Below are 22381 nucleotides of genomic sequence, written 5' to 3' on the forward strand. Positions count from 1 at the left end.
GAAAAGACCATTTGACCCATTTTGAATTGAGCTCAGGATCCCTGCACTTGCCTTTTAAATCCCTTCATAATATATTTTAAGCATTTGTTACCCTTTGGTGAAATTCTTCTCCCTGTTTGCTGATACTGTATGTTTTTAAAACCCTTGCTTCCAAAAACAACAATTGTCCATGTCGGCTTCATTAATTACTACAACCATGGGACAAAACCCCAAAGTACTTAGGACATTTTTAGCCCTGTACTTCCAAAGCTGCTTTTTTTTGGATGGGTGGTATAGTCAAAAGTGGCCACAGCATTAATTAATTTCACACCTGTAATGTAAACAAACCTTCAAACAATAGCCTTTCAAATGGGGAGGAAACTGAGATACTGATACAAAGATACTGAAGTACTGACAAACCCCTTTCCAACATAAAGGTACACCCTGTGGATTATGCTCCAAACTGCAGAACGTATACTTTGTGTTTTTCCCTTTGAAGAATGCACATGGACAGGACTTAAAATCCAGTTTTAACTCTATTGGAGTTGACTGGTGAGACTGAAGACTGTCACATGTGCCAGCCTGGGTTTAAACATTGATGTGCTGTGATGGTCACAGTTGATGAACTATTCCCTAGTTAACCCTGTGTTGCAGGTAAAGACCATCTCTCTCTCTCTCAATCTGAGTGCTGCAAACCAGTTGAAAAGGAAACAAATGGATACTCTTTCAGCTGAATGCCGAAATTCAGTCATGGTCACAAGGTATCAGAGCTACAGAATCTCAAACAATCTGCAAAGCCACTGTTCAACGATTAACAACAACACTTCTAGTTTAAATTCACTGGTAATGCTGCAAGGTTTGTTGAGGTTTCTCCCACTCGGGCTTTGTGGGTCCTGAGGTGATGAAACAGCCCAATACTGGATTCATTAATTCTGCAGGGGATGGACAGGGGATGTTTGATGGGATGTGTGCACGGGTGGGGTGCTCAGCTTTACAGAAGCTCCTTCCACTAATTGCATGGGACTTCCACCTGCTGGGGACACTGGATATCGACTGGCACCTTCATGGATACTTCTTCTACAGCTTAGGCGATCTTGGGCAAGAGATTCCTGTGAGTCGTTGGGGATATTTCATTCTTTTCAGGGAGGCTTTGAGGATGCCCATAAAACATTTCCACTGCCTTTCTGCTGCAGTGATGTTTGTTTTGAGAGTGTAGGCGATGTGATTGGACTATTGCAGCTGATTCACTATAAGCAGTTTCTGAATGCTGACAATATTGGCCTGAGAGAGGACTCAGAGCACTTATCCCTGCTAGTAGATTATGTGGCAAATGCCAATATATACAGTACCATGGTCTTCGTGGCTAAGAGCTATTGACATGAAAAGACCTGATTGGTATTTAGCAAGAAGCCAGGCTTCTTGGAAGCAGTTTTCAAAATAATAGCTACTCAGAGAAGCCCCTTCCTCTTGGCTATAGCCATTTCTCTGATCCTCCCATGCGTCAAAGGCAAGTCATTTTCTGATGAGGCATTGATCTAACCCTTGGTGTTCCTTATGTATGATGCTCAGTCTGCCTTCGCCATAGCAAGCCTTCGAATCAATAAAGAACAAATCACATCCCTGAAAGAATGGTCAAGGTCTCAGTGCTTGTACATTGGGAAACATTGCCATTTGTGATCTTTTTAACATTCCCACAGGGAAAACACACGTACCATATAATCAAAAAGAACAATTTGATCTTACCGTCCGCTTTGTTACAGGCTGGATCTCCCTATGTGATGAAGTACTGAGAAAGGATATTTATATACCCCTTCATGACCCCTCCCATGCTATGACACAACCGATTGGCAAGCGAAGCAGTTATTAAACTGATCTATCAGGTGCCACAGGTTATGAAAGAGTATATCCTACAGATGTCGCTGAGTAAACTGGATCTCCCAACATAATGAACAGTCACATGGCCTTCCAAATGTCATTGATGTGAAGCACTCCAAGACCTTTCAGAGCAATGTTTAAAGATGCATTGTCAATGCAAGGCTTAATCTTCATTGATGAAGGGCCATTAAGCCTTCAACTGCTTAACTTTAATTGAGCAATTCTAAAATTGACTGTGTGGGATTTTTGTGGTGCAGCGATAATATCCCTATCTCTGAGCTAGGAGATCCAGGTTCAAGTCCTACCTTCCTCCAGAGGTGGTTGGTAATAACGTCTCTGAGCAGGTTGAATAGAAAATACTAGATAAGATCCAAAGTTAGCATTTCTTTTCCAACGTTCAACCATCTCTGGTGTTGGGCTGGATGCGTGAACAACATCCAATACCAGATCATGGTGAATGGGGGTGGGGAGTTGCTCGGCACTCATTGTAGACTATGGTTGATTGTAGATGGATTCTCTTTTCTTGAAGGTGCTGATTTCCTCTTGGGAGCTATTGCCCAGCACTAGATGCCCTCAGTAATCTTCGTGTGGTCGCTCTTCAGGGCTGTACGATGGCTCAGTGGTTAGTTAGCCTCACAGCACCAGAGTCCCAGGATCGATTCCAGCCTCGGGCGACTGTCCTTGTGGAGTTTGCACATTCTCCCCATGTCTGTGTGGGTTTCCTCCGGGTGCGCAGGTTTCCTCCCACAGTCCAAAGATGTGCAGATCAGGTGAATTGGCTATGCTAAATTGCCCATAGTGTTAGGTGCATTAGTCAGAGGGAAATGGGTCTGGGTGGGTTACTCTTTGGAAGACTGGTTGGGCCAAAGGGCCTGTTTCCACACTGTAGGGGATCTAATCTAATCTTTATGGCCCGCTGGATGTTGGCAGTCTGGTGAAACCCGACCCTGACCATTTGTAACCAATCCACCCTTCGCTTTTAAACAAGGATTGCTGAATAATGATCAGAGGCAGGAACCATACTCATTTCTGCCTCTCTCCTCCCAAGTCCAAGAGACACTGAAACCAATTTTCATGCCCCACCTGTGCCCCAGTTGGGATCTTTTCATTCAGCATCAATCAAGGACCAAGCTTGAGCTCTTTCTGTCAGAGTGAATCCATATGTCATTGGAAGATATATCACCCATGGACTGTCGATGGAGGTTCCCATTCCATATCAAGAATATTAACTGGAATGTCAGAGTTTGTGGGATTAGGTCCCACCACAACAGGTTGAGGGGCGGCATGGTGACTCAGTGGTTAGCACTGATGCCTCACAGCACCAGGGTCCCGGGTTCGATTCCAGCCTCAGGCTGTGTGGAGTTTGCACATTCTCCCCATGTCTGCGTGGGTTTCTTCCGGGTGCTCCGGTTTCCTCCCACAGTCCAAAGATGTGCATGTCAGGTGAATTGGCCATGTTAAATTGCCCATAGTGTTAGGTGCGTTGGTCAGGGGTAAATATAGGGGAATGACTCTGGGTGGGTTGCTCTTCAGAGGGTCGGTGTGGACTTGTTGGGCCAAAGGGCCTGTTTCCACACTGTAGGGAATCTAATCTAATCTAAAAAAAATTCAAAATGTTCTTGAGCTTCCAAATTGCTGTTAAAAGGCTATGTCCCTAGGGAAGGGGACTGTGCAGCCTAAGCCATTTAGCTTCTGTGACTTCAACGCTAACTTGCAGTTAACCAGTAAGTTTGCAGATGACACCAGAATTGGAGGTGCAGTGGACAGTGAAGAAGAGTACAACAGGACATTGATGAGATGGGCCAATGGGCCGAGGAGTGGCAGGTGGAGTTTAACTTAGATAAATGTGAGGTGCTGCATTTTGGAAAGGCAAATCAGGGGAGGACTTATACACTTAATGGTAAGGTCTTGGGGAGTGTTGCTGAACAAAAAGACCTTGGAGTGCAGGTTCATAGTTCCTTGAAAGTGGAGTCGCAGTTAAACAGGGTAGTGAAGAAGGTGTTTGGTACACCTGCCTTTATAGGTCAGTGCATTGAGAACAGAAGATGGGAGGTCATGCTGTGACTGTACAGGACATTGGTGAGGCCACTTTTGGAATACTGCGGTCAATTCTGATCTCCCTCTTACTGTTAAACTTGAAAGGTGCAGAAAAGATTTACAAGGATGTTGCTAGGGTCAAAGTTAAAAATCACACACCAGGTTATAGTCCAACAGGTTTAATTGGAAGCACTAGCTTTCGGAGCGCTGCTCCTTCATCAGGTGGTTGTGAATGAGCAGCACTTTGAAAGCTGGTGCTTCCAATTAAACCTGTTGGACTATAACCTGGTGTTGTGTGATTTTTAACTTTGAACATCCCAGTCCAACACCGGCATCTCCAAATCATGGCTAGGGTCAAAGGTTTTGAGCTATAGGGAGTGACTGAATAGGCTGGGGCTGTATTCCCCGGAGCATCTGAAGGGTGATTTTACGGAGATTTATAAGATTTTGAGGAGCATGGATAGGGTGAATAGCCAGGGTACTTTTCCCAGGGTAGGGGAATCCAAAACTTGGGTGTATAGGTTTAAGGTGAGAGGAGATAGATTTGAAAGGAAACTAAGGGGCAACTTTTTCACACAGAGTTTAGCGGGTGTATGGAATGAGCTATCAGAGGAAGTGGTGGAGGCTGGTACAATTACAGCATTTAGAAGGCATCTGGATGGGTGTATGAATAGGAAGGGTTTAAAGGGATATGGGCCAAATGCCGGCAAATGGGACAAGATGAATTTAGGATATCTGGTCAGCATGAATGAGTTAGACCAATGGGCCTGTTTCCGTGCTGCATGACTATCAATATCCTTGGAAGTTCACTAGCTCATAAGAAATAGGAATTGGCATTTCAAATGTGCTCTGCTATTGATTAAGATCATGACTCCCTCAGCTTCATCTTTTCCCTATACTCCTTTTTTCCTCAAAACTCTATCAATCTCAGTCTTCAAAATATTCACTGACTGAGCATGTGCAGCTCTCTGGATAGAGATTTCCACAGCTCTCACCTCCTCATCTGGGTCCTAACTGGCTGCCCCTTCATTTGGAGCCTGGGAATCCCCTGTCCTAGATTCCCCAAGTAGGGGAAGCATTTTCTCTGCATTAGCCCCATCGAAGTCCCTAAAGGACGTGTTAATTTAGAGCAGGGGAGTTGGTTATTTGGCCTGCTCCACTGTTATGATTGACCGCCTTGTGGTTTCAAATCTATCCCTAACATTTTTACCACCCTTGTTCATCAAAAATCCATCTGACTCAGCCTTAAAAATATCTGAGGAAGAGGGCTCCACAGTCTCATGACTTCCTGAGAGAACAAAAGTTATCCTCATTCCCATCTTAAATCTTAAACTGCAATCTCAATCTAGTCTCTCGAATCAGGGACAACATTGTTAAGAGCATTCTGCATTCCAAATGATCACGTCTCAGTCTTCTCACTCTAAGGGTGTATAAACCCAGGCATATTCATTAAGTGACGGATGAAACGCCTCAGTTTCTGACGAGGCTTGTTCGAGGGCTTGGTAGAATTACACACCCTTGCAAAAATCTAAAAACTCACAGATTCATTTACAATGATGCAATGATGTTCCGAGCGTTGTCTTTCTACAGGACGCAAGCCCAGTTTTAGTTACATCGGTGCTGCCACTTTCGGGAGACCAAGCCTCTTAAAGATGTGTTCACCTTTTCAGCATTGCGGAACATGTGTGATGCTTGTTAGCTGTCGAGTTCTGTTGGCGGTCTTCATTAACCGTGACCATTCAAAGCATCACCTCCATCTGGGAGGATGAAGCTAGTTTCAGAAACTGCAGATAGCAACCTTGCGAAACATGACCATAGCTTGTTCTGTTACGGGTAACAACACTGAAAGATTGGACCGGCGATGATCTGCATTGTTCTAATCTGTGACAGTATCGTGGAAAGTCTAAACATCAATATGTCTTTGGAATGACATGGGAAATTTAAATTAAAGTGAGCAATTTTTAATAGATATTTTTATTGAAAGCAAGATTTTTTATTAAATTGCAAATAAAATTATAGCACCAACAAACCCACAAGAGACAAAAAGCATTACTCGATATGTATGTAACAGCAAAAGTGTAAAAAAACAAACAGAACACAACTATACTCATTTGCAAAATAGGTAGATCAATAAAGGTAATTAATAAATAAATAAAACAGCTCAACACAGCAAAACATTATCTCCCGACCTCCGTGAGCCCTAAGTGTTACATACGTATTTATTCAAAATTCTTCCTTCAAGGTCACCAAGTACACTAAATCAGGCTGTCATGGCAACACAAAAGCCCTTGTTAAAATGGCAGATAATTGTCCAGAAAGGGCTGCCATATCCTATAAAAATTTTCAGTTTTCCAATGTATCATATTCGTAAAAACATCCAGAGGAATATGGTTCCACGATAACCTGTTGGGATCCAACAACATTAGAACATTTTTCCTTGCACAGAAAGTAAGAATATTAAAAATATTTTTTTTCCATGAGCATCTGGAGAAGATATAGTGGGTAGGCCCAGGAGAAGAGAGAGATAGGGTCCATCCATATCAGCCCCCAAGACCCTCTCTGTATAACTCCTGCCACAACACTCCAGTATGTATGGAGCCTGTAGCAAGACCATAAGCAATGAGCGAGAGTGCCAATGCTTGTTTTACACTTAGGACATAACAAAGATACTCCCACCTTACATTTTGAGAGACAGTCTGAGGCCAGATGGACCCGATGCAAAATCTTTAGCTATATGGCATGGGTTCTATTACAGACTGAAATCCTCCTCGCATTCTTGCAAATGTCCCCCATATATCTGTTTGAGATCACAACCCCTAATTCTCTCTCTCAGACTCTACTAAGCCGCTCAATGTCTTCTGAAAGATTACCCCCTAACATATGATAAAGAGTACTAATAGAGAGAGTACTTTAAATATGAAGCACCCTCCTCTCCATAACAGATCTTTAGAATCAGAGAGATGTCCAGCACGGAAACAGACCCTTCGGTCCAACCTGTCCATGCCGACCAGATATCCCAACCCAATCTAGACCCACCTGCAAACACCCGGCCCGTATCCCTCCAAACCCTTCCTATTCATACACCCATCCAGATACCTTTTAAATGTTGCAATTGTACCAGCCTCCACCACATCCTCTGGCAGCTCATTCCATACACGTACCCACCCTCTGCGTGAAAAAAGTACCTTGCCCCTCTCACCCTAAACCTATGCTCTCTAGTTCTGGACTCCCCCACCCCAGGGAAAAGACTTTGTCTATTTACCCTATCCGTGCCCCTCATGATTCTATAAGTCATCCCTCAACCTCCAATGCTCCAGAGAAAACAGCCCTAGCCTATTCAACCTCTCCCACTAGCTCAAATCCTCCAACCGTGACAACATCCTTGTAAATTATTTCTGAAGCCTTTCAAGTTTCACAACATCCTTCCAATAGGAAGGAGACCAGAATTGCATGCAATATTCCAAAAGTAGCATAACCAATGTCTTGTATAGCCGCAACATGACCTCCCAACTCCTGTACTCAATATTCTGACCAATAAAGGAAAGCATACCAAATAACTTCTTCATATCCTATCTACCTGCGACTCTACTTTCAAGGAGCTATGAACCTGCTCTCCAAGGTCTCTTTGTTCGGTAACACTTCCCTAGGACCTTACCATTAAGTGTATAAGTCCTGCTAACATCAAGTCACTAAGGAGCCATTTAGGTTCCCTCCTTGGTTCTTCACCAACATATTACCCCTTATTGACGGACATACACTCAGCTTCTACATGTGTGGTAATGATACACCACACCACCAATCTAAAGGTTGTTTGGAAATGGCCACTGTTATATCCACCTTTATTTCAATCATCAAGGCCTCGCAATCAGATTCCCTTACTAAATCATTCCACCTCACCATATCATTTTTTACTCCCCATCTCTTTTACTTCATCATCCTTTCTCAAATCTCATTCTTTTATCTGTTACAGTTCTGTGAAGTAATTTTGAGCAATTTGTATACATTTACTAGATATATAAAATGCAAGCAGTTGATGAAGTGGTCCCAAAGTACCAAAAATAATTCCTTTCCTCATTTCACCATCTTGGTACTGTTGTTGGGACTTTGATCTCCAAGCCAGCAGGAAAACGGGGAGGAAATAAACTGCATCAAGCAAAATCAGCCTCCAGTTGTATACCTGGCATAACAATATGTCTCTCATCTTTCATATTTATCATTCAACAAGCAGCATAGAAATGTAGCTTTTTATCTCATGCCTGTTTTTGTAATCTTGCTTTGTTTATAGTGGAGCACTCGGCTTATGAAAGCCTCTGCAGAAAGATAATTTCAAGTTTTCCTTTAAATTGACTAAGGGAGTATACATCTTCCTGAATATGAAAGGAGAACTTTTGCAGAGTTTCATTCTAGGATATTTTTTCCAATAGGTACCCTACAGAACTGAACCACCTAACTACAAAGAAAAATATACATATACATTTTTGACAATCACAAATGCAATTTCAATTTCTTTGTTGAAATAAACTAGGTGTTCTAGAATTATACTATCTGGAAATTTGCCAAAGTTTAGCATTACCAACTCCTTTCCTAGAATGCTCACCTGCCTGATCAAGAGCGTTCATCATCTTCACTAATTTCTGCGCCAGCTGCACTGTCTTGTAATGTAACATCAACCTGTGGGAAGTTATTTTCTTGGCCTGAGTGTTGGTCTTGTGTACATTCTGTTTCCTGGTATTTCAACTGTGATGTTTCAAATGATAATGTCCTCAGCTGAGCAGACACGGAAACTTCCATTTCCTGATCACCAGTGACTGAGGCAGGAGTGACAGATGTGATCTCACACTCCTGAGAAGTACTTGATTTAACAGCATTCAAATTCCCTTGCGTGACAGGCGTTACTGGAGTTTCACAGGGGTTGGTTAAAAGCGTGGTCCCTGACCCGAAAAAAGTGAAAATGGTCTCTCTTAGCTAAACCATATATACGGATTATTTGGTCAAAGGACTTCATTATTTCACCTTCAAAAAAATCGCCCATACAGGAGATTCCCCTAGCTACCCAGAGCTTAAATCCAGGGTCCATTAACCCCGGCTGAAAACCCGGCATATCAGCTATAGGGGTAAGAAAGGACATTTTGGATGTATTACCCTCCCTCTGCCTCATTGCCCTCCATGCCTTAACAGTATTAATAATTATCGGATTACGGGAATATTCCCTGACCGTCTTCAATTTATCTAAAAATATAGGTCCAGGAGGCCACAACATCCAGCCATATTGACGCTAGGTCTTTACAAGCCCAGTCATTATCAAAAGACAAGAGGGAACTTAATTGGTATCTTTTAACATCCAGGAAATCCACTTCCCCCACGCCTGAAGCAACGGCAATTTCGACAGCTTGATAAGAGGCTGCCTGTGGTGCCAAATAAAGGAGCGAACACATCATTGAGTCTCTGGAATAGTCACTGAGGAAAAATTAAGGGGAGCATTTCTTTGGAATATAACAACTGGGGGAGAACATTCGTTTTGATAAGAGCCACTGGCCTAGCCAGGATATTGGAAGAGCCTCCCATCGCTGAAGGTCTTGCTTAATTCTGTCGGGCAAATGAGCAAAATTGGCCTTAAACAACCAATCAAAGACGGGAGTAACAAAGATGCCTCAATAAAGAAAACACTTTTGTGACCATTTGAACGGAAACCGTGATTCACCCTTTCGCTCAGATATTCTTCCCATGGGCATAGTCTCCGATTTTGAGAAATCAATCTTATAGAACAAAGAAAATGTATAGCCCAGAAATAGGCCCTTCAGCCCTCCAAGCCTAAGCCAATTCAAATCTACTATCTAAACCTGTCGCCCAATTCCTAAGCATCTGTATCCCTCTGCTCCCCACCTACTCATGCACCTGTCCAGTTATATCTTAAATGAATCTACCGTGCCTGCCTCTACCACTTCTACTGGCAACGCGTTCCAGGCACCTACCTTATAACCCAAAAAGGAGCCAAATGAATTAATACATTGTATCAGATGGGATACAGAGACCACTAGGTTTGACAGAAAAACAAGAACATCATCTGTGTATAATGAGGTCTTACGTGATTTCGATCCTACTTTAGGGACGGCTATATTAGGATCCCAGCAGATAACCTCTGCCAGCAGCACAATCTCCAATGTGATAAGTAATGGTGAGAGAGGACAGCCCCTGCAGATATTAAAACCACCCACACTCATCTTTAATCTGTCTTAGCAACTTAAATGAAAGGTTCCTCCTGATGAGTATGGCCACTCCCCTGCTCCTAGTATCGAAGGAAGAGAAGTACACCCAATCTAACCTACTTTGTTGCAATTTCAGATGTTCTTTATCATTGAGATGAGTCTCGTGTAAAACGGCAAAGTCCACCCTCTCCTTTCTAAGACTAGAAAGCACCTTTTTCCTTTTAACTGGTGAATGGATCCCTCTAACATTCCAGGTCCACCATTTGAGGACACAATTAGACATGACTCTCTATGACATTATTTAATCTCCAAAAAGGAAGAATTCAACCATCATCTGATAAGCATGGACAAAAAGAGACTCACAAAACCCAAAAAATACATAAATTAAAACTACTACATCTAACACCCGAATAACTACATATGTGAAAAAACAACAGACTAAACCAAATACAAAGCACTTAACAAGGGGCTCTACCCCCTGCCCACATATCCCAAAAACACATCCATTTCTTCTTCCAGCTTGAGCCACATCCCAGACTCAGGCCAAAAAAAGGAGGAAGAGACAAATAAAAAAGTAATCTTAACAAGGAAATTAAAAGTAGACACCCTACCCATCCCCAAATACAGTACAATCTCGGTTATCCAAACATCAATTATCTGAATTTTGGATTATCCGAACAAGATCTCAAAGTCCCATAAAAACGGCACTTGTTAACTCAGCATTCAGTAATCGGTTTAACGGCATTATGGCAGGATAACCGAGAAATGTTCGGATAACCAGCATTCAATTACCACTTGTTTACGATCAGATCGGTTACCTGAACAATCAATTATCTGAATAAAACACTCACCGTCCGTCTCGTTTGGATAATCGAGGTTCCACTGTATACATTATCACTCATTAGTATCAGGAGAACAGAAGTTCAGCAACATCTTCTTTAAGAAAAGGAAAGAAGAAATGGAAAAAAGAAACCTTTTTTTTCCAAATCCTTTAAGTTGTCCGATCTATTTCAAAGTGTCCAAAAAATCTTGCACTTTTCTGGAGAGTCAAAAGAACGCAGACCCATCATACGTAAAGTGAAATACCACCGGGTATCTCAATCTTCTCTTGGTTTCATCAAAGGTCTTTCTTCATGGATTACAGTTGCAGAGAAGTCCTGGAAGAACTTAATCTTGGAACCTTGGTAAGCTAAGGCCTGTGGATCTTGTCCCTTTATTATGGAGGCCTCCATAACTTTCACTTTCTCCCTGTAGCTGTGGAGTTGCACGAGGACCACATGAGGATGCTGGTCCGAGCCGGGCCTGTGCATCGCGACTTGATGGGCCCTTTCAATTTTCACCCGGTCCGACGCAGCCTCCAGGCCCAGGAATCGCAGCAGCCAGCTTTCAAACGAGCTCGCTGGCTGGTCACCTTCTACTCCACCTTCTACGTTCTTTTGCCTACCTCTGTTTGCAAGGTCAATAGACAATAGACAATAGGTGCAGGAGTAGGCCATTCTGCCCTTCGAGCCTGCACCACCATTCAATATGATCGTCGACTTGCTCCTGTGAGGTAAGTACCTGCTTCTCCAGCACTCAAACTCGCTCTTTTGAAGAATCGATCGTGGTTTCCGAAGCCACGGTCCTCCTCTCAACTTCCTCCGTTTGGCACCTTAGGCCTTCCAGCTGCTTTGGTGCTTCTGAAGCATGGCTGTGACCGGGCCCAGCCTGGTGCGGAACTTCTCTTCAATCGCTGACTCGATCATCTCTCAGCTTCGCAAACTCTGTAGTCAGGGCCTGGCGAGTGACCAACTCTGATGGGCTAATAGAGGGAGCTGCAGCTGTGGCCGCGGAAGTGTCCAACTTTTCAGGTGAGTATCCTGTGCCCTGGGACTTGCCGGAGCCTTTACCTTTTGTCATGTTTCTTTAATCAAGCAGACTGTACAACAGAATTTGTATAAGTTCTATTCGTCCAAAAGCTCTGTAAATACCAAATTTTCATAGAAGTAATTTAATTGGGGTGGTGAGAGTGTGCTACTTTGCCTGGACTGAGATGCAGAGCTCAGCAAAGCAGATTGCAGCCATCTTAGATTCCGTCCAAAGTGAGCATTTTTAAAGTAAAATCTGAGATTGCACCTCTGCGTCAGACATTATTCAAGGATTTTTAAAAATATAATTTTGCTCACTGGTTGCCGTTGCACCTGAATAGCTCAGTCAGTACAGCATCGGTCTTTTAGTCTGAGGATCCAGGGTTCAAGACCCCATGTGAGTGCAGTTTTTAAATTGCACTGCCCTCGAGCAGACAATACTGAGCACAAGCAAATATAACAAGGACGCTGCAGTTTCGGTGGCTCGGTGGTTACCACTGTTGTCTCACAACACTAGGTTTGATTCCCGGCTCGGGCAGCTGTCTGTGTAGAGTTTGCACTTTCCCTCCCGTGATGTGGCGATACTGGTGTTGGACTGGGGTGGGCAAAGTCAGAAGTCACACGTCACCAGGTTATAGTCCAACAGGTTTATTTGAAATCACAAGCTTTCGGAGCTCAGCTCCTTTGTCAGGTGAAGTGCAGGGAAGCCCCGTTACGCCTGCTGAAGGAGCAGCGCTCCAAAAGATTTCACATAAACTTGGTGTTGTGTAACTTCTGACAAATATGTGCAGGTTAGGTGGATTGTCCATGGGAAATGCAGAGTTACAGGGATGGAGTGGGTCTGGGTGGGACGGTTGGTGTTGACTCAATGAGCCCAATTGCCTGCTTCCACAGTGTGGGGATTTGTAGCTCTGTGAATGTAGCATAGCTACAGAAATAGTTAGTCTTGAGTCAGTGGTATGATTCCGTTCTGAGTTAGAAGGTTGTGGGTTCAAATGCTGATCCAGGTAGAAGAAACCTGTCGCTGATTCTGGGGTGCTGCTGGGGCAGTTGAGTGCAATGAGAACAGAGAGGTAATCTCAATCACATTGTCCTGTTGATTTATAAAGGCCAGGATATGCCAGTGAGTAGTCAGTCCAGAGTCTAGTTTACCAGCTGACATTATCGCTACGTGAGTACCTTTCCAAGGTGTTTATGTGACCCCAGAAAGCCTGACCTGCACAAATTCTGCAATAATATAAGAAAGGAGAAATGGATTGTGTTCTCTCTTTTTCAATATCCCTACTGAATTTTAGCTGGTGCCAGGTACATCAGCAAAACATTGCATCCTATAATGTCCAAACCTTTTCAAATGTCAGGTTTCATATCAGGATAATCCTCATTTCCAAAGAGGGTCAAACTCCCATCACAAGACTTTCAAACCCATTGGAGGAGTTTCCCACAACAATTATTACCAGCACACATTCTTCATTGGTACCTTAAGTTTTGATCATAAAATAATAATCAAGAAGGTTTTTTTGGATATTTAACAATGATTTTTTATATTGTGGAATGTAAACGGTGGGATTTATATGTAAAAGTTTTAATATTATTTGTTGTGAATTTGGTTTCCTGGTTTTCAGGTTAGTAAAGGGTGGATTTGCAGTGAGTCTGAGAGTAATAACTTGCAAGCATTTCTGTAGCTATGGTGATTCCTTTCCAAAACAGTTTCTGAGAGCTGACTTTAGTGAATAGGCTTTATACACTACTGATAGGCTTTTGTTTGTTTACATTGTATTGCAATGCAGTATACTGAATAATGAGGCTTCAAGATTTGTTAGAAATGTCTGGAACTTGACATCCACCGCTAAAAGGGACAGGGAATTTTAATTTCACTTTTGACATTGAGTGGGCAAATCCTGTGTAAAGCCTTGGAATAGTATGGCTGTACAGAACAATGTTCCTGAGAAGGGTGAGATATATAATGAACTGGGTTACCTTAGAGTGAAAAGTTAGTGTCAGTCCCAGACCATTATTGTTGGGATAAAACCTGAAGTTGCTTAATGCTGAGTACATTAAGTATTTAAGGTATATGATAGCTCCAAGAAGAAATTATAAGCAGCTCCAGTCTAAAAGTTGAACTTACAAGTGAGTTAAACGTACCAAAGTGTTAGATACAGAGATTCTGGTATGAGTATTGTATAGATAGGCTTTGGGGTTTTATACTAGAAGTGAGTACAGAAATCCTGTTTTGCTTCTTTTCAATTTATAAAGAAGGTTTTTTTAGGATTCATCTTTTTTTACTTTAGAAGCTTTGAATTTGTATTAAAAGCAGATAGTTTGGAGTTTTCTATTTTATCTTTGTTTCTAATTGACTTTTATTTATTGTTAATGTAATATCTGCAACATTCTGCAATTACGTTTTAGCGAGAGATCATTTTGTCTTTCATGATCTGTCAAGCCAGTCTGGGATCTGTAATAACATCAATTGAAATCGAAACAGCGCATCGTTTAGGCTGGGGACTGATATCAATTCTGATCCATATCAACTGCCCCGCTGTCATATTTAGGGCTAATACTATTGCCTCTTGTATTAAAACATCCTAACTCTTTTCCTAGCTCCTGTGTGCAAAAGTATTTGTGCTGAATGAAGTGGTCAGTGATGTGTGGGGCAGGTACAACAAGGCAAGGCAAGGCAGAGATGCTGTGAACATGCAGGTCAGTGCGAAGTGTGCGAGCCTTAAGAAAGCAAGCGAGCAGCTCTGAGATGCAGCTTGGTCCAATCTGGTGCCAGTCCTGACGGGCATAGTGATCTGGCAAAAGCATTTCAATGCTCATTGTCAGCATGCCCAACAATGCAGGACTGTGCTTCCTAAGCATCCTGCAAGAATGTTCATTGGTAAGTGTCAGATGCCAATGTCTCTGGGAGAAGGGTGCATGTGGCTAGTGCCCATGGAATGTGCCCTGAGAGAATGTTTGATATGGAGTGATATGGAGGTTCCTCACAGCAGTGAGCTCAAATCACCAGGTACCCACTCAGACTGCCATTTTGCTATGTTTTTATATCTAGCTTGTTTGGTGTGTTTGATAAGATAGAGGCTCGACTTAACCAGACAAATTGTAGCATTAATAGAGCACCAAACAAGCAGTAACCCCCCTTAATTATAACCTGCTGCTGCCTAGAGGGAACCTTACCTCACTTCTTGGTAAAAGCATCAAAAATTCCATGAGTTGCTCCCAGCACTGAGATAGGCTTCACCAAATGTGACATACGACTCTGTTACAAATCTCGCCATTACCCACGTCTCTCAAACCTTCACAAGATCTTGCCCACAGTGTGGGTTCCACCAGGCCACATAGTTCATGGGGATTAACAGTCTTATTCCAAATACGGACAAAAGAGTGAGCTCCAATGGACAGGTGAGAACGACAGCCCTTGACATCATGGTGGTATTTGAGTATGACATCAAAGAGTCGCGGCAGAAGTGGACTTAATCAGAACCAGGGGAAACCATTCATATCTAGCTTAGACGTCGTGGTTATGCCTGATGATTTTGGTTCCAGGACTCCTCTGCGGGAGTTCCTCGGGGTAGTGTCCTCACCTAATCTTCTTCAACAATGACTTTTCCTTCATCGTTGACTCTCAGCAGAGAAAGAAACCCATACTGCTGTCCGACACAGCAGTGAATCTGCACAGCTAGTGCCCTTGTTGTTTGAGTTCAAGTATCTCAGGTAATCAGATTGCATCTAAAAAAAATTAAACAAAGAACAAAATTCACAGCTGACCTTGGAGGGAGCCTGTGTGAGAGAGCTCACAGCATGGGAGAAGCGAAGTACATAGTTTTTAAGTGTAACCTTGCTATAAGTCGACAGTACTAGGTAGAGTGGGTTCTTTCTTGATGATGTGCTTTATTGAGATCTGTCTCTTGATTAAATTTTTAAAAATATAAAACATAGGTAATAAGTTAGTCTGAAAGTGTTTTTAACAGCAATATGAAAATGCTATTTTCTGGGTCTGCAGATTGTTAAGGAGCGAAGATGGCCTTCAGTAGAGTGATGTGGGATGTGGGAGTTTAGGGTGAGTTTCCATGTTACTAATGATTGTCTGCAGGAAGTGGATGCAAATTGTTTCAGATCGCATGGATCAGTTGGAGCGAATGAGGAATTTACTGGAGCTAGGAGGTGTGGTGGATGGCAGTTATAGGAAGGGAGAAAAAACACAGATACAGTCAGGTAGTTGGGTTACCTCCAGGAAAGGTAGGAGAGGGAGGCAGGTAGTGAAGGAATGCCCTGTGGCTATCCCCATCTCAAACAAGTATGCTGTCTTGGAAAATGTAGGGGATGATGGACTCTCAGGGGAATGTAGCACGAACAGCCAAGTTTCTGGTACCAAGAGTGGATTTAATGTAATGAGGGATACTTCTCTCTAGTCAGAGGCACAGACAGACGTTTCTGAGGCCAGCAGCGAAAAATCAGAACAGTGTGTTGCCTCCCTATTGCCAGGATCAGAGATAGTGCAGAATATTCTCAAAGGGGAGAGAGACCAGCAGGAAGTCATTGTAGACATTGGAACTAACAACATAGGAAAGAAAAAGGACGAGATTCTGAATAGACATTATAAAAAGTTAGGCAGGAATTTAAAAAGGAAGTCCTTGAGGGTAGTAATATCTGGATTACACCCGGTGCTAAGTGCTAGTGAAGGTAGGAATAGGAGGATTGAGCAGATGAAGGTGTGGCTGAGGAGCTGGTGCAGGGGAGAAGGGTTCACATTCTTGGATCATTGGAATCTCTTCTGGGGTAGAAGTAACCTGTACGAGAAGGATGGATTGCACCTAAATTGGAAGGGGACTAATATATGGCAGGGAGATTTGCTACAGCTGCTCAGGAGGATTTCAACCAGTAAGGTGGGGGTTGGGCACCCAGGGGGACAGTGAGGAAAAAGATCAGTCTGAGACTGGTACAGTTGGGAAAAGGAGCGGGTCAAACAGTCAGGGCGGGCAGGGATAAAGCAGAGAACGAAGTAGGACTGATAAATTAAACTGTATTTATTTCAATGCAAGGGGCCTAACATGGAAGGCAGATGAACTCAGGGCATGGTTAGGAACATGGGACTGGGCTACCATGGCAATTACAGAGGCATGGCTCAGGGATGGGCAGGACTGGCAGCTCAATGTTCCAGGATACAAATGCTACAGGAAGGATAGAAAGGGAGACAAGAGAGGAGGGGGAATAGTGTTTTTGATAAGGGATAGCATTACAGCTGTACTGAGGGAGGATATTCCTGGAAATACATCCAAGGAAGCTATTTGGGTGGAACTGAGAAATAAGAAAGAGATGATCACCTATTTGGGATTATTGAGAAATTGAGAAACAAATTTATAAGGAGATCTCAGCTATCTGTAAGAATAGTAGGGTGGTTATGGTAGGGGATTTTAACTTTCCAAACATTACTGTGACTGCCATAGTGTTAAGGGTTTAGATGGAGCAAACTTTGTGAGGTGTGTACAAGAAACTTTTCTGATTCAGTATGTGGATGTACCTACAAGAGAAGGTGCAAAACTTGGGTAATTGAGGTGTCAGTGGGGGAGCACTTTGGGGCCAGTGACCATAACGAGAGTCCAGGGACAATATATTCCTGTTAGGGTGAAAGGCAAGGCTGGTGGGTATAGGGAATGCTGGATGACTAAAGAAATTGAGGTTTTGGTCAAGAAAAAGAAGGAAGCTTATGTAAGGTATAGAGAGCAGAGATCAAGTGAATCCTTAAAAGAGTATAAAGGCAGTAGGAGAATACCTAAGAGGGAAATCAGGAGGGCAAAAGGGGGACATGAGATAGCTTTGGCAAATAGAGTGTTTTATAAAAACATTCAGGACACTGTGGCTCAGTGGTTAGCACTGCTGCCTCACAGTGCCCGGTTTCTGGGTTCAGTTCCAGCCTCAGGTGACTTTCTGTTTGCACATTCTCACTGTTTCTGAGTGGGTTTCCTCCCACAAGCGAAAGATATACAGATTAGGTGTACTGGCCATGCTAAATTGCCCACAGTGTTCAGGCATATGTAAGTTTGGTGCTTTAGTCAGGGGTAAATGTAAAATAATAGAGTAAGGGAATAGGACTGTTGGCCTCCTCTTCAGAGGGTTGGTATGGACTTGTTGGTCCGTATGGCCTGTTTCCACATTGTAGGGATTCTGTGATTGTTTTTCTATGACAAAAGGATGACTTGGGAGAGAATAGGGCCTCTCTAAGATCAGGGCCTGTGTATGGAACTGCAGGAGATGTGGGAGATACTAAACGAGTATCTTGCATCAGTGTCTATTGTCGAGAAGGACATGGAAGATGTAGAATGTGGGGAAATAGATGATGACATCTTGAAAAATGTCCATATTACAGAGTTGTAGGTGCTAGATGTCTTAAAACACACAAAAGTGGATAAATCATTAGATTAGATTCCATACAGTGTGGAAACAGGCCCTTCAGCCCAACTTCCCGCTATCTAATGCACCTAGCACTATGTGCAATTTAGCATGGCCAATTCACCTAACCTGCACATCTTTGGACTATGGGAGGAAACCGAAGCAAACCCACACAGACAGTTGCCCAAGGATGGAATTGAACCTGGGACCCTGGTGCTACGAGGCAGCAGTGCTAACCACTGAGCCACCATGCCACCCCAGGACTGGATCAGCTGTGCCCTCGAACTCTATTAAATGATTGCTGGACCTCTTGCTGAGATATTTGTACCATCAATAGCCAAAAGACAGGAGGTTGGCTAACGTGGTGCACTATTTAAGAAAGGTAGTAAGAAAAAGCAAGAGAATTATAGACTGGTAAGCCTGATATCGGTGATGGGCAAGTTGTTGGAGGGAATCCTGAGGGACAGGCTGTACATGTATTCAGAAAAGCGCAACAGGTCAGGCAGCATCCAGGGAACAGGAGAATCGACGTTTCGGGCATAAGCCCTTCTTCAGGGCTTATGCCCGAAACGTCGATTCTCCTGTTCCCTGGATGCTGCCTGACCTGCTGCGCTTTTCCAGCAACACATTTCCAGCTCTGATCTCCAGCATCTGCAGACCTCACTTTCTCCTCATGTATTCAGAAAGGCAAGGACTGATTAGGGACAGTCAACATGGCTTTGTGTGTGGGAAATCATGTCTCACTAACTTCATTGAGTTTTTGAAGAAGTAACAAAGAGGATTGATGAGGGCAGAGCAGTGGACGTGATCTACATGGACTTTAGTAAGGCATGTGGTGAGGTTCCTCATGGGAGACTGGTTAGCAAGGTTAGATCACATGGAATGCAGGGAGAACTAGCCATTTGGATGCTGAACTGGCTTGAAGGTAGAAGACAGAGGGTGGTAGTGGAGGGTTGTTTTTCAGACTGGACCAGTGGTATGCCACAAGGATCGGTGCTAGGTCCACTGCTTTTTATTATTTCTATAAATGATTTGGATGTGAAAAAAATGGATATAGTTAGTAAGTTTGCAGGTGACACCAAAATTGGAGGTGTAGTGGACAGCGAAGAAGGTCAGCTCAGAGTAAAATGGGATCTTGCTCAGATGGGTCAATGGGTTGAGAAGTGGCAGATGATGTTTAATTCAGATAAATGTGAGGTGCTGCATTTTGGGAAAGCAAATCAGGGCAGGACTTATATACTTCATGGTAAGGTCCTAGAGAGTGTTGCTGAACACAGAGACTTTGGAGTGCAGGTTCATAGCTCCTTGAGAATGGCATCGCAGGTAGATAGGATAATGAAGGTGGGGTTTGGTACACTTGCCTTTATTGGTCAGAGCATTGAATATCGGAGTTGGGAGGTCATGTTGTGGTTGTACAGGACATTGGTTAGACTACTTTTGCAATACTATGTGCAATTCTGGTCTCCTTCCTATAGGAATGATGTTGTGTAACTTGAATAGGTTTAGAAAAGATTTACAAGGATGTTGCCAGGGTTGGAGGGTTTGAGCAAGAGGAAGAGGCTGAAAAGGCTGGGGCTGTTTTCCCTGGAGTGTCGGAGACTGAGCGGTTTATAGAGGTTTATAAAATCATGAGGGGCATGGATAGGGTAATTAAACAAAGTGTGGAGTGGTGGAGTCCAGAACTAGAGAGGTTTAGAGTGAGAGGGGAAACATTTAAAAGGGACTTAAAGGACAACTTTTTCACACAGAGGGTGGTGCGTGGAGGGAATGAGCTGCCAGAGGAAGTGGTGGAGGCTGGTACAATTGCAACATCTAAAAGGCATCTGGTTGGGTATATGAATAGGAAGGGTTTGGAGGGAAATGGGCCAAGTGCTGACAAACAGGATTAGGTTAGGCTATCTGGTCGGCATGGATGAGTTGGACTGAAGGGTCAGTTTCTGCACTGCACATCCCTGTAGCTCTCCCTAAAAACAAATATTAGTTTGCTCAGTCATTTCTGATTGGCATTAAGAGTTAACCACATTATTGTGGGTCCGCAGTCACATTTAACTGGGCTGAGATTTTCTTCCTCAGAAGTCATCAGTGAGTGCTTATAAAGATAACAGCTTTATTCCCACTGTTAATGATACTCATTTTTATTCAGTCTGGTTATTGTTTTGAAGCTGAGTTCCAAAATGGTGGCAGTGGAGTTGGCAGCGTTCAACTCCTCATCTCGGGGTTTGGCCACTCATGGTTATCATGGCTGCATCCAAACAATTTCCACCATCACCACCATCACCACCATTCCCACATCCCCATTATCCCCGCAATACCCACCATCCCCACCATCCCCATTATCCCCACCATCCCCGCCATCTCCACCATTCCCATTATCCTCACCATTCCCACCATCTCCACCATCCTCATTATCCACACTATCCACACTATCCTCATTATCCCCACCATATCCACCATTCCCATTATCCACACTATCCACACGATCCTCATTATCCCCACCATACCCACCATCCACATTATCTACACAATCCACACCATCCACATTATCCCCACCATCCCCACCCATCCCCCATTATCCCCACCATCCCCATTATCCCCACCATCCCCACCATCCACATTATCCTCACAATCCCCACCATCCCCACTATCCCCACGATCCTCATTATTTCCACCATCCCCATTATCCCACCATCCCCACCACCACCACCAACCCCACCATCCCCATTATTCCCATCATCCCCACCATCACCAATAACCCCATCATCCCTATTATCCCTACAATCCACACCAGCCCCACTACCCACATGGTCTCCACCATCCCAGTATTCCATATCATCTCCACTATCCCCATCATCCACACAATCCCCATAATGCACACCATCAGTAATTCCCACACCATCCCCATCACCCCACCATCTTCACCATCTCACACATCCTCACCATTTGGGGCTGCGGCAGTTTTGTTGTCATTTCCATGGCCAGCTCCAGCTCAGGCTCTGGCCCTGCCCTGGCTCTGGCCCTGGCTCTGAGCTCACATAGGTTTCAGTGTCAGTGGTGGGGGAGGGCCGGGAGCCAGGACCCTAGTGACCAATGTCCGGCAGCAGCACATGGCCAAGCCTCTGAGAGGGAGCAGGAGGGAAGAGAACAGGGCCATGGCTCCAACTCAGACACAGCGGATACAGGAATGGTGGCAAAAGCAGAGGCACGGCCTGTAACTGAGACCCTGGGGCCTGTTACAGAAACCCCAGGACTGGTTACAGAGACCCTGGGGCCTGTTACAGAGACCCCAGGGCCTGTTACAGAAACCCCACAGCCTGTTACAGAGACCCTGGGGCCTGTTACAGAAACCCTGGGGCCTGTTACAGAAACCCCAGGGCCTGTTACAGAGACCCTGGGGCCTGTTACAGAGACCCTGGGGCCTGTTACAGAAACCCCAGGGCCTGTTACAGAAACCCCAGGACTGGTTACAGAGACCACGGAGGCTGTTACAGAGACCCTGATATGCCTTACAGAGATCTCGGACCTGTTACGCAGACCCCAAGACACATTACAGAGACCCCAGGGCCTGTTACAGAGACCCCGGAGCCTGTTACAGAGACCCTGGAGCCTGTTACAGAGACCCTGGGGCCTGTTACAGAGACCTCAGGACTGGTGACAGAAACCACAGAGGCTGTTACAGAGACCCCAGGACTGGTGACATAGAGCCCGGAACCTGTTACAGAGACCCTGGGCCTGTTACAGAGACCTTGAAGCCTGTTACAGAGACCCCGGAGCCTGCTACAGGGAACCCGGGACCTGTTACAGAGACCCCAGGGCCTGTTACAGAGACCCCAGGCCTGTTAAAGAGACCCCGGAGCCTGTTACAGAGACCCCGGAGCCTGTTACAGAGACTCCGGCCCATCATAGAGACCCCGGGCCCATTACAAAGATCCTGGGGCCTGTTACAGAGATCCCGGAGCCTGCTACAGAGACCCCGGAGCCTGTTACAGAGACCCTGGAGCCTGTTACAGAGACCCTGGAGCCTATTACAGAGAACCAGGGGCCTGTTACAGT

The sequence above is a fragment of the Chiloscyllium plagiosum genome, unplaced genomic scaffold (assembly GCF_037043375.1).
Source record: "Chiloscyllium plagiosum isolate Xiang-an unplaced genomic scaffold, Cpla_swu_hap1 HiC_scaffold_28, whole genome shotgun sequence".
NCBI lineage: Eukaryota > Metazoa > Chordata > Chondrichthyes > Orectolobiformes > Hemiscylliidae > Chiloscyllium > Chiloscyllium plagiosum.